Below are 13,692 nucleotides of genomic sequence, written 5' to 3'. Positions count from 1 at the left end.
AGCAGCTGAGCTAGTCTATATAAGTCAATGATAATCCATGAAAGTTTGCTCTATTAAATGTTGCATTTAAGTCAACTTGCCTCCACAGCTTGCTTATACTGATCACTACTCCTTGTGATTTTTAATAGATCAAAATGTTCTTTCTTAGGGGATCACCTTGCTGCCCTGTCTGCCATTATGATAAACAACCAGTAAGATATATACTGTATTTGGCTATGAACAAGATACTCTCATCCACAGTGAGTTTCAAAATGTATAAAGATTCAGGAGGCAACGAGAGAACTTTTGGTGACTTTGGTTGCCACCAAAAAATAATAAAATAAAATAAAACAAACATTTTTAAGACCACAGTGCATTTTCTTGTTAAGTGTGATTTTTAAAGTTGATTTATTTATTTGATTACTTACTTCCTCACTTACTCACTGTGGAATGACAAAAAGAGGCATAATTGGGAATAAATAACTATTTACTACCAGTTCTATACTTTTCAAGTACTGGGAGTATTTGAGAAAAACTGCAATTTTGGGGTTACTTCTAAATGTCTTCTGTCTCTTAGCTTATAGAGACAAATGCATGAAATGATATAAAAAACCTTTGTATAATATAGAACACTTAAGTTTACTACATGTAAAGTTCTAGACTAGTCAAGTGGGGTAGAAAGTGTTCTTTTACTTGGATCTTAAAACAGTAACTGCTATAACTGCCATTTAGAAATTTCAAGGTTCCTTATAATTGGATATAAAGATAAATGACAAACCAAAATGATTTGGAAAATTAAAACTATATTGAGAAGAACTCATAATTGAGAGCAAAGTATAGACTACTTTTTAGTGTCTCAGTTGAAGTAGCTTATCAGAGAAAATATACAAAAGAGGTTTCCTTTATGCTTTCTAAGTAAGAAAGACTTTTTAAAAGTTAGATCTGGAAAGAATAAATATTGGCTCATTAAACTTTAGAATTAAAAATATGCAAAAATTAGGAATATAGGAAGTGAACATGGAGTTCATTGGATTGTATTTGTTTATATTCGACCCTGAAATCCTAACACATGATCTAGAAAATTCTCTGAAGTCTATACTTGTTAAAACAGTTTTCAAAATCACAAGAAAAGCCTCAGTTGAACTATTAGTCTATTAATCTTACTTTATCTTAGCACTGCTGTTCACTTCATTTTAACTTGTTTTGTTTTCTATTTGTGTTGTGAAAAATCTGTCATCATTACTTTTCTCTAAATGGCCTGTGCTCATTTCTTTAATCAAGAGTTGAAAGTCATTCCATAGGTTTGGCTTGCCATCTGATTATTTAGAAACTGTGTAATCCAGATCGTTTCAAATGACAGAAGGCATTCCAGGGCAATTAAAAACTTTCCTCTCTTTCACTCTGACTCATGAATAGCCCAGTTTCCAATATCAAGCTTCTTTCCTCACACACATTTGACATTGTCAAACATTCTCTTAGAGATGTGCCTGCGTCAATCTAGTCTTCAGTTAACAAAGGCAGAGACTGTCCCTTCCTTCTAAGAGCTTCTGTTGTCTGAAGAGCTGCCATCCATCCACTCCCACTGCCTCTTCATGAAGATCTGCAATATCCTGCAGTAGGTGGCCCCGGTGGCATCTATAATTCGGATTATTCTTACTATTCTGCAATCGCATACAACTTTCAGTCTATATTCCTGGTTGATATTCAAAGCAACTTATGACTTATTCTTTTCTCTTTCCTTATAAAAGCATAAATACCTTTTTATAGAAAATTGAATAGCTGTTGATAAATTCTTAGATGCAAATTTAATTTTTAGATGATTTTATCAAATATTTCTATTTACGTATCCTATAAAAATGCACAATATCTTCTTGCTCCTTATGTTTCCATGCTTTACATGACCAACAATGCATTTTATTGTATCTACTTTATCATTACTAAGTAACAACTGCAGGCACCAACCTGTGAGGTTACATATCAATAAGAAATTAACTTATACCAATTAATCCCACTGCTCAATAAATATGTATTATCTCATGGCTCTGAGCACTAAGATAAGGTCTAGAGACACCAAGGTTAATAGGACAAGGGTCTTGTCTTCAAGGACCTCATGGTCTAGTAAGAGTTGAAAAGGTGGACCAAGCATTTTAATATGCATTTGAGATGCAGAAAGGGAGTTGTAACAGAACAAGAATGGTGGGCAAGCATGGTTTTTCAGTGTGTTATGTTGCTGCTTGTGATATCCTTATCCCATATCCAAGTACCAGGGAATGAGTCCTGCCTCTGCTTCAGATCCTGCTTCCTGCTAATGTATACTATGGAAGACATCAGAGGGTAACTCAAGTACTTGGATCTCTGCCACCCCTATAAGAGACTGTCATAGAGCTCCTGGCTCCTGGTTTTGATCTGGCCTACTTCTGGTTATTTTGGACATATGGGGAGTGAATCAGCAGATGGAAGATTTCCTTTCTCTCTCTCTCTCTCTTTCTCTCTCTCTCTCTCTCTCTCACACACACACACACACACACACTTACACTGTTTCAAATAAATAAACAAACAAAAGAGGAAAGCTTTTAAAGAAAACAAATATTGCAAATATAGTCTGGAAATATAAAAATTATTTGTCATTAGTATAGATGGTTTATTAGGGACATGGTTTCCAAGTGGAAGAAACAATTTGGGAAAAATTCCAGAGGCCTAACTTTAAATAGTTCAGTAAGATTTGGTCACAGGGTGTTTGTTAAGAAGCTTCAAAAGAAGAAACAAAAATAATAAGGGGGAAATGCTCAATGTCTTATAACTCATACTCAGGTATTTGGACTTAACCCAGATTTGGGATTATACTGAAGTATTTTAAGAAAAATCATATAACGATAAAAGCTCTCTTTGAGGAAGACTATGTATAATAACAAAGTGATTTTTATTTTCCTTAAGACAAATCCAATGGTATCTTAGAAATAGAAACCAGATTTCAGATCGTGGAGCAGCTGACAATTAAAATAGTGAACTTGAAATATCCTTTAACAACAATGTTTTAAAAAGAAAAAATATATATTAATAATTACAGGAAGACACAGGCTAAATTAGGAGTTTTTTTTTTTAACATCAGAGTCTTCATATGTTTATCCTTTGAGGAAAAAAATACAGGAACTAAGAGGGAGAGATTAATGATATGGGGTAGAAAATAGACAATAGCAAGTTTAAAGCAGATGGGAGGATAAAATTAGCACTCATATGGAGAACACTCTTAAACTGTTAGCAAAAATAAAAGAAGAAAAGTAAGGCTGGACATAAGCTTGGACAATATTTTAGTTGTGATGAAGACAATTTAAGGAATTAGTGCCTAATGTTGTTGTTTTCTCTGATTTAACATCATGTTCTGAGCAAAGAAGTCTTAAGTTTGGAATGACATCTTGAAGAGAATTCTAAAGGTTTCAGAGGAGATGGTGTTGTGGCATAGTGGGTAGAGGAGGCACCTGTGACACCTGCACCCCATGTGGGAGCCAGTTCATGTCTTGGCTGCTCCACTTCCAATCCAGCTCCCTGATAATGACCTGGGGAAGGCAGCAAAAATGACCCAAGTTTTTGGGTCCCTGCCACTCACTAGGGAGACCCAGATGAAGCTTCTGGCTCCTGACTTCAGCCTGACGCAAATTGTGGACATAAGGGGAATGAACCAGTGGATGGAAGCTGTCTCTATCTCTCCCTCACTTTCTGTAACTCTTTCAAAAAAATAAACAAACAAATAAATAAATATTTTATATAAAAAACAGCTTCAGAAAGCTGCAAGGTAGAGAAACTTGACCTAAGAATTTCATTGTTATAGTAGAAGGTTACATAGAGTTAGATACCCAAGTTTGTAGCAACAAATCCAGATCCCATTAATCAGGGTAATTAAAGAGGTAAAATCCAAAAAGTTCTCTAAATATACTTCCCAATTAACATAAAAACTCATTTCCTTCTCATATTGACTAGGGTGAATTTAGGTATTACCTTCAAGAAAAGTTAAAAATTCAGCAGAGGCAACGATATGGGAAGAACAATGTAGACATGCAAGTTTTAAAGAAAATATATGCTCTAAATGGCTTCTACTTAAGGTCCAGTACATATTTACAAGTCAGAGTTTTTTATATGCATTCAATATATAGATTACATTTAGCTTCTAAACACATGAAGAGCTGTGCCATCCTGTGAATATTCATGTGAGTGAAAAACAAAGACATACATACTAAGAATTAATCCATTTTCAGTTATTGGATAAGAGAGTATTTAGCTTCCATATTTATAAGAAGATTTTAAATATTTATTTATTAACATATCTTCTTTGTTTCTCTTCTTTTATTTGGGGAGGGGAGTAAGTTGCCACCTGAATGCTGCACTGAAGAGTCTTTCATCAAATTAAAGATGTATTTCATAGTTGTCACTGACATATGACTTTGAGAATATGAACTGCTGTATAAATGTTAAATGTTCCCATCCTCATGAAAATCACATTCCACTTCAGAGCTGTGTCTGATTTTCTGTTCATTATTCATTTGAAGTCAGAATTCTCCATTTTCAATGGTATAATTAATTTTAAAATTATTAAATGTTGTCACAACTGGCATATCGTTGCCTTCCTTGACTTCTCAATGTGTATTCACTCTCATTTAAACATTTTATTTTTATTCTTAATCCCTTTTGATAGAAACCACAACCACTTGTTCTGAAAATTCCATTTAACAAAATAGATCTTCCTTTCCTAACTCCTTATCCTTTTATTTAACAGGAGTTATTTTCTGTCTTACACGCCCCCAACAGTGTCAGTCTGACTACCTGAAAGTAAATTCATGGTGGATTTACGTTACGAACAAAGGAAGTGTTTTGTCAACTCTACAACCCACACAGAAGTCATGGGCTCTAAGTTTAGAATAGAATTTCAAACCAATACAAGTGGTATTTCATGCTGGGAACAAATTGGAGTTGTGAAAGACACTGGGGATATAAATTCATGCTGTCTTGGCATGGTCAGTAAGTAGAATAGATGATTGAATATAAAGAATAATGTAGAATGTACTCAAAATGTATTACCCAGTGGGGAAGCCAGTTATGTGCAAAGCAAAGGCTCAGTCCTGTAATTTAGAAACTTATTTTGAAAGTTTTCTATTAGGAAGAAAATAGCATTTGAAATTTGAAATTAAGTTAGCAATTGGATAGGACATCTCATGGCAGAAGTCACATTTCCCTGTCTTGTGCCCTTGTAGACCCTGCTTATGCATATAGCATCCTCTCTCAGGAGTCTCCCAACACTGCAGTCCGTGCAGCCACCACAGTTCACATCCTGTGGGCACTATGATGAAGCTATGACGAAGCTAAATTCTTTGAACGTAGGAGGAAGTCACTGAAACGGAATGGAAACCTTGAGACCTCCACAAACAGGAGCAGAGCTAATTTCCCAGAACCTGCAAATTAAGGTAGGGGCAGCTGTGTCTGTATGTACAAAAGCTTTCAGCATGATAATTTGCAAAGACAATCAATTCTGACAATTCACTATTCCACTGCAACCATAAAAATCAGCAGTTACTTCAGATGGTTCAAATTAGAAGGATCTATAATTTTGTTGTTGCTTTTGAAATGTTGTGGACTACAGACACGTTTGATTTAGACGCTGATTACATTTACATTCCACTGGATTAAGCTGGCAGCATCATATTTTTTTATTAAGCCAAAAAGCTTAAAGGCAAAGGAAAGGAAAAAAGAAAATGTTACCAAAAATATTAAACATCTAGCAATTCACAGGAGGAACACTTATGCTGAAGAATTAGTTTAGAGGTGACTAGGACACATATGTTCATGGTTTCAAGGATCTTAGATCTAACTGAAGCTGCCATTTTTCAGAGGAGAGAACTAAGACTGAGAAAGGCTAAGATGGCATACTCACATTACCGTAAATTATTGAGAAGGCTGAACTAGAATCTGAGCCCAGTGCTGTTTACATTACACCTTGCTCTTCTCCCCTTAACCACTCTGTCTGTATTTCAGCAAGAGCATTTACCACAAATCCCAATCCCCTTCTGTCTATTCTGAATCCTAAAATGAGTTGGATGAATACCATGGCTTTGAAACCAGGGACGTGACTAATGTCATGAGTATGTGCTCCATTTTTCACCTCTGCTCCTGTCTATATATTTGTTCCATTCTCTATTATTTTATAAAGATTTTTTCCATGTGGTGTGGCCAGATAACAACATGACTATAAATAATGTGAACTCCACCATTTGAGGCAAGTCCGATTGAGCATGTCCCAAATTGTACATCTCCTCCCTCTCTTATTCCCACTCTTACATTTAACAGGGATCACTTTTCAGTTAAAACTTAAACACCTAAGAATAATTGTGTGTTAATTACAGAGTTCAACCAATAGTACTAGAAGAAAAAAATACTAAAAGGGATAAAGTATTACATTTTACATCAACAGTCAGGACAAGGGCTGATCAAGTCACTGTTTCTCATAGTGTCCATTTCACTTCAACAGGTTTCCCCTTTGGTGCTCAGTTAGTTGTCGCTGATCAGGGAGAACATATGATATTTGTCCCTTTGGGACTGGCTTAATTTAGTCAGCATAATGTTTTCCAGATTCCTCCATCTTGTTGCAAATGACTGGATTTCATTGTTTTGACTGCTGTATAGTATTCTATAGAGTACATGTCCCATAATTTCTTTATCCAGTCTACTGTTGATGGGCATTTGGGTTGGTTCCAGGTCTTAAATATTGTGAATTGAGCTGCAATAAACATTAATGTGCAGACAGCTTGTTTGTTTGCCAATTTAATTTCCTTTGGGTAAATTCCAAGGAGTGGGATGGCTGGGTTGTATGGTAGGGTTATATTCAGGTTTCTGAGGAATCTCCAAACTGACTTCCATAGTGGCTGAACGAGTTTGCATTCCCACCAACAGTGGGTTAGTGTCCCTTTTTCCCCACATCCTCGCCAGCATCTATTGTTGGTAGATTACTGAATGTGAGCCATTCTCATCAGAGTGAGCTGAAACTTCATTGTGGTTTTGACTTGCATTTCCCTGATTGCTAGTGATCTTGAATATTTTTTCATGTGTCTGATGGCCATTTGGATTTCCTCTTAAATGGTGGAGTTAGAAACTTGCCAGGAGATTCCAATACAATCCCATCAAGATGGCATGTACCAATGCCATCTCACTAGTCCAAGTGATCAATTTCAGTTCACAATTGATCACACTGATAGGTTTAAGAATCAAAGGGATCACACAAACAAGACTAGTGTCTGCTAATACTAACTGATAGAATTAAAAAGGGAGAGAATGATCCAACATGGGAAGTGGGATACACAGCAGACTCATAGAATGGCAAATGTCCTAAATAAACTCTGGCCTCAGAATCAGCCCTTAAGGCATTCGGATATGGCTGAAGAGCCCATGAGAGTATTTTAGGCATAGAAAGCCAAGACACTCTGGGGAAAAAAAAAAAAAAAAAAAAAAAAAAAACACAAAACCTAAATGAAAGATCTCTGTGAGTGAGATCCCAGTGGAAAGAATGGGGCCATCAAAGAAGGAGGTACCTTTCTCTGAAGGGAGGAGAGAACTTCCATTTTGACTATGACCCTGTCTGAATAAGATCGAAGTCGGCGAACCCAAAAGGCTTCCAACTCATGACTAGAGCCTAGGGAGATTACTGACGCCGTAAACAAGGGTGTCAAATTGTTAAGTCAACAACAGGAGTCACTGTGTACTTACTCCTCATGTGGGATCGCTGTCCTTAATGTGTTGTCCAATGGGAATTAATGCTATAACTAGTTTAGTACTCAAACAGTATTTTACACTTTATGTTCTGGGTGCTACAAACTGATGAAATGTTTACTTAATATATACTAAGTTGATCTTCTGTATATAATGATAATTCAAATGAATCTTGATGTGAATGGAATGGGAGAGGGAGTGGGAGATGGGAGGGGTGCGAGTGGGAGGGAAATTATGGGAGGGGGAAGCCATTGTGATCCATAAACTGTACTTTGGAAATTTATATTTACCAAATAAAAGTTAAAAAAAAATGTGAAGTTAATTCAGATCAATCAAGAGTACGGCCCCATAAAGGAGAGTTGTCTTTTCCCAATGTCTGTATTTAAAAATTATAAGGATGGGCCCTTATTGGTTTGACTCAAATCACATGTATATTTCCCAATCCATCTCTTAACCAGGGAAACTGGATACTTTGATTGGCCCAAGCCAAAAACTTTGGCATAAAGGGCACAGTACAGTGATTTTGGCAGCCTTACCAAAAAACATACAGAACAGAGTCAGGGCAAAAGAGCAGCTGCCGAAAGAGTAAAATGTTATTGCTATAACAGTGAAAATATACAAGGTGGATGAAATAAATATTTCTTATTGACTGCATAGAAGAGTAGAAACAAACACACAATTATTTGTAAATATTTACAGCTAAATACTTCAGTGTGCAATGTCCTGTCTTTCCAACACAACTATTTAAAATAAAAGTGAAAACATACTCAGCTCCCCCTCAAAGGGCCTAAGCACAAAATTATGTCAATTGATTTATCTTTGTTAAGCAAAGCCCTCCATCTGCTTTAGACTTTTTAGAATTAAAAGATGAATATAAAGTTAAATGATAAATATAAATCTAAAGGATAAATGCAAACAATCTATGATAAATATCTAATGGGTTACATGATAAATTTAAGTAATATGCATTCAATATATAATGGTGGACACAGAGTAATCTCTTCAAAATGAAGGAAAAAAGTAGCATTGTGCAGAATATCAACATGGTTCAGAAAGGAACAAGGACTAATTTGTTGCTTCCATTTTCCTTAAAAACTACATACAAAAATACCCTTTAGAAAGTCATATTCTTTTCAGTGAAATCCTGTCTCTTACTGTGTTCCCCAGCCTTGGTAATATCACTGAGCACCACCCATTGCTTGAAGAAAGTGTTTCTCATTAGTTCATCAAGCGGGACAATAGTTTCTCTTGCACATCAGAGCGGAGAGGTATTTTTGGTTTCCTTACTTGTTATTTTTCCCCAATGTTTTTCCTCTGTTCTCCAAAATCACTACATTTACTGTAGCACTGTTTGTCACTGACATCTTTTAATGTCCCAGAAATTCATAATCAATGGAAAGTTTAGTGCCTAGATGAATTTCTTCTCCATCTTTGTTTCTGTCATATGCCCATGCAAGTAAATTGCTGAACCGTATTAAAAACTGATGCAAAAGAAAAAAATGTGCCTTCTGGACACTGGTCACAACATCCTCCTAGGTTGTTTTATCACACTCAGGCTTCTGTAACAAAATGCCTTAGCCTGGGTAGCTTATAAACAACAGAAATTTACTTCTCACAATTCTGGAGGTTGTGAAGTTTTAGATCAAAGAGTGAGCAGATTCATTGTCTGGTTAGGGCATGTTTCTTTGTGCATTGGTAGCATTTTCTTGCTGTGTCTTTACAAGGTGGAAGGGGCACGGCAGTTCTCCGAAGTCTCTTTTCTAGGGCACTAATTCCATTCACATTCATGAGGGCTTCATGTCATTATGATCTAATCATCTCTCTCAAAAGCCCCACCATCACCTGAGGGCTAAGAATTTTGAAGATATACAAACACTGAGAGTTTGAAATAAATTTAAGGAGACACAAACACTTAGAAGAGACACAAACATAAAGACCACAGCACATCTTTTGAACCAAGTGAAAAAGTTAATAAAAGTTCTACAATCAAAACACAGTTACATACAAAGCCCAACCCCCTTTGCCTAATCTATATGCACATCATTGCCCGACTCCTATGTATCAACCTAGTAGAAGACAAAGGGCAACGTTGGCCTAGGAACTGTGAAAAATTTGGACATGACTGTGTATATTAATAGAAATAGGGTATAGGGCTTGCTCTGTGTCCTAGTGAATAATGCCATAGCCCACATGGGATGGAGACCTGGCTGCTCCATTTCCTATCCAGCTCCCTGCTAACGGACTGGGAAAGCAGCAGAGCAGAACATAATAATGATATTACGATATTATGTTATAATAATTTAAACCTAAAACAATTAGTGAACTAGGATCCAGTAAGGATGCAAGTCCGGCTTATGAATTTGTCTTCCCATGGGGTCGTTATTTCAGAAAGGGCTCCTGAAAGTTGAATGGCTGATCTGTACTTTTTTTTAAGATTTTATTTACTTATTTGAGAGGCAAAGTTTCAGAGAAAGAGAAAGACAAGGAGAAAGGTTTTCCATCCACTGGTTCTCTCTCAAAATGGCTGCAACTGCCAGAGTGGGGCTGATCTGAAGCCAGGAGCCAGGAGCTTCCACCAGGTCTCTTGCACAGGTGCAAGGGCCATTTTCCACTGCTTTCCCAGGCCACTAGCAGAGAACTTTTTTGGAAGAAGGGCAGCCTGGACACAAAATGGCACCCACATGGTATGCCAGCATCGCAGGCAGAGGCTTAGCCTACAACTCCACACTGCTGGCCCTGAGTTGTGCTTTTGACAGTCTTCATGTACTAAAACAAGGATTTAGGGTACATGTACTCACAAAAGAGAATGAATCTTATGAGCATTCTTCATTGAAAGACTACCCAGAGATTAAAGGGTAAATCCAAAATACACAAGATATATAAACAATCAACATGTACGTTGATGGGTGAATATTTAAATATATACGGACATTGCTCAACCTTCAAAAAGGAGATTCTATCATTTGTGATAACATGAATGAGTTTAAATAATATCATGCTACGTAAAGTAAGATGGAGATAGAAAAAAATGCATAATTTCACTTACACAAAAGCACTTCAAAAAGCTCATGAAAATGATGATTAAAAATAACTTTATTTTAGTGCAAAAAGCTCACAAAAAGTTTGAAATCCATGTATTTTTTCATAATATGTGCTTTCCATGAACTTTTTCAGTATATTCATATATGAGATTTAGAAAAATAATACCTAGAAATAGAGTAAAACAGTATTACACAGGGAGAATTAGAAAATAAAAGCATAAATACCAAAAGGTATACAACTGCAGTTATATGGGATGAGTAAGTCCAGAGATCTGATGAACAACATGATGACTATCGTTAATAAGATTATATTGTGTGCTGGCCATTTACCAAGAATAGACATTCAGTACTCATACCACAAGGAAGGAAGAAAGCAATGGAGGGAGGGAGGAGAAGGGATGGAAGAAGATGAGGAACGAGTCTGTTTGCCTCTCCAACTGTCTGTGTCTCTCCATGTCCTCTTCCTCTGAAATTGAAAAAAAGCATCAAAAACCATAAGTCTTCCAGAGCAGAAAGAATTACCATTCTAAAACAGATTTTAAGAGTTCGTAATAAACTTGATGACAAACCAGAAATGGACATATCAAGAAAAATAAGTTACAAGCCAGCCAATTCCTTCATAAACACAAATGAAAAATTCTAACAAAATTAGCGTAACATTCCAGGATACATAAAATGGTCATTGTACCCGTGTCAATTTGGGTTTACTCCAGGAATATAAATTTGGTTTCACATTAGAAAATCATTAACATTATACATCATCTTAACCAAATGAGGGTGAAAAATAATATGACTATCTCAACAAATGTACAAAAATGATTTTATATAATAAAATATTCTTTTATACTTGTATGTTTGCTTATAAATATGAAGCATTTTCCTTGACCTTTATACAAAAATTTGGCAAATAGTTCATCAATTGTAAACTGCTGAATGTTTTCCATGTAAAACTAGGACTAAAACACAGTAATTGCTATTTGTCACTATACTGGAGGCATTGGTCTTATTGTAACAAGGAAATCAGTAAAAATTGAAATAATCAAAAGGAAGAAATTTGAATGTTATTAATCATAGCTGATATCATTGTATGCATAGAAAATACAAAATAATCTTCAGATAAAGTATTACAATTAACAAATTACTTTATGTTTAGAAACTGGTGATAATTACTTGGGAAAACCAACATTAATATAAACCCCAAGCTCAAGCACATACCTAATAGAAGTGCAAGAACATGTACACCAGGCATCCTGAGAAAATTGTACAAGAGTGGCCCTCTACCTTTGTTATTAACAGCTAAAAACAAAACAAACATGTATTCACAAGAGTAGAATTCACAAATTATGGCTAATTGGTACATTGTATTAATATTGTTAGGAAATTGAACTATAGCTATTGGTAAATCTCACAAGCTTAATGTTGAGTAAAATAAGCTGGTTATAAAGGAAAACATTGTGAAAGCATCCATTCAGTTTGTACAGATTTTTAGAAATAGGTCAGATAAAATTATAATGTTGAAAAATGCATGCTTAAATGGACAACATCCAAATAAATAAAGGAAGCAACTTCCATAAATATGAAGAGAGGAATCAACATTTTGGAAGGAAAAAAAGTGATTATCACTGAGAGGAGCATTTAGATGATGGCAATGTTCTATTTCTGGATCTGGTTGGTGGCTACAGGAGCACCTACATATCTTCTGTTAAACTTCTAAGATTTGCATTTTTGCAAAATTAGTTTCTACACATACTATGTTATTTCACAATTAAAATACTAAGCATAGTATTTAATGAGATCGTGTTATGACAAAATACAAGGATTTTTCAAATTTGACCAGGAACATCAACAAAGCTGGAAACAATAATATTTTATGGACAGGGTCAAGATTAGGATGAAATGAGTTAATCACTTTGGGAGCAAATTTTAAAGAAGGGCCAAAAAGCTCAGTAATTGTGATAAATAGTATTTTAATGGAGTGTTTACAAATATTTCAAGTATTACAAGTGTTACAAAAACTTCAAAAGGATCGGTAACAAAAGACGAGTATGATAGGATGAATATAGACCAGGTGTATCTTGATAGCTTTTGCATATATTAATAGATTTAATTTTCATAAGACTCCTGTAATGGTAGTTTCTGTATTAATACACATTTTTTGGCCAGCCCCAGGGCTCATTAGGCTAATCCTCTGCTTGCAGTGCCAGCACCCCAAGTTCTAGTCCCGGTTGGGGCACTGGATTCTGTCCCAGTTGCTCCTCTTCCAGTCCAGCTCTCTGCTGTAGCCCGGGAATGCAGTGAGGATGGCCCAGGTCCTTGGGCCCTGCACCCGCATGGGAGACCAGGAGGAAGCACCTGGCTCCTGGCTTTGGATCGGCGCAGTGCACCGGTCATGGCGGCCATTTGGGGGGTGAACCAACGGAAGGAAAACCTTTCTCTCTGTCTCTCTTTCTCACTATTTAACTCTGCCTGTAAAAAAAAAAAAAAAGAAGAAGAAAACTGAAAAAAATTGATTATTATTATTATTATTATTTTGGTAAGGAAAAGGTACTATGAAGGGAACAGTAGCCTCAGTTTTAATCACCATCTGAAACACTAACTTATCAACTGAGCCATGTCATTAATCTGTTGTCTGCTGTTAAAATAAACTGAGTCTGGACCTGAAAAAGCAAGTCAGGCAATCAGTATGGTAAAAGTGCATGAAGCTGCTTAATTTCAAAATGGCTCAAAATTAATGGTTGTTTGTTTTCACCAGGTGCAACGTCATTCTTAGAAAACAGAGACACAGGGAAACAAATTAGAGAACTAAAGAATCCCAATGAATATTAATGAAAGATGGACAATTTTCAGACAGAGCTTTGTAAGTAGAAAGAAAATAGAATTTATAAGAGAGGAAACTTCAATAAACAGTTATTATAGACATGGG

At 35.9% G+C, this 13,692-nt stretch overlaps 2 long non-coding RNA genes across 3 annotated transcripts in view; one reads left to right on the top strand and one right to left on the bottom strand.

Moving 5' to 3' along the window:
• The first annotated feature begins 1,435 nt into the window (after positions 1–1,435).
• LOC149126489 (uncharacterized) lies at positions 1,436–13,630 on the top strand. Its single transcript, XR_016234509.1, has 3 exons — positions 1,436–1,594; positions 5,223–5,432; positions 13,522–13,630. It is a non-coding gene; the product is annotated as an uncharacterized LOC149126489 (long non-coding RNA).
• Positions 11,099–13,692, bottom strand: part of LOC149126487 (uncharacterized) — a 68,492-nt gene continuing 65,898 nt past the window's right edge. For both annotated transcript variants that reach the window (XR_016234508.1, XR_016234507.1), the window contains exon 3: positions 11,099–11,235. This is a non-coding gene — a long non-coding RNA (uncharacterized LOC149126487). The remainder of the gene's footprint in view (positions 11,236–13,692) is intronic.

Source organism: Oryctolagus cuniculus, chromosome 5 (assembly GCF_051225735.1).
Source record: "Oryctolagus cuniculus isolate XC-2025 breed Fujian yellow rabbit chromosome 5, ASM5122573v1, whole genome shotgun sequence".
NCBI lineage: Eukaryota > Metazoa > Chordata > Mammalia > Lagomorpha > Leporidae > Oryctolagus > Oryctolagus cuniculus.
Note: the sequence above shows the minus strand (reverse complement) of the source record. Positions and strands in the feature narration are given on the sequence as shown.